The following is a 316-nucleotide window of genomic DNA, read 5'->3' on the forward strand; positions in this document are numbered from 1 at the left end:
ACTATACTATGACTTTTTAAGCCTTAGTATACGATGACTTTTTTGTGACTTTTCATGCCTTACTATACTATGACTTTTTTATGACTTTTTATGCCTTACTATACTATGACTTTTTATGCATTACAATACTATGACTTTTTTTGTAACTTTTTACGCCTTACTACACGATGACATTTTTATGACTTTTCATGTCTTATTATACTATGACTTTTTATGCCTTCCTATACTATGACTTTATGACTTTTTATGCCTTACTATACTATGAGGTTTTTATGCCATAATATACTATGACTTTTTTACTACTTTTTTTATGCCT

This window comes from Seriola dumerili, unplaced genomic scaffold (assembly GCF_002260705.1).
Source record: "Seriola dumerili isolate Sdu_G_001 unplaced genomic scaffold, Sdu_1.0 BDQW01000138.1, whole genome shotgun sequence".
Lineage (NCBI taxonomy): Eukaryota > Metazoa > Chordata > Actinopteri > Carangiformes > Carangidae > Seriola > Seriola dumerili.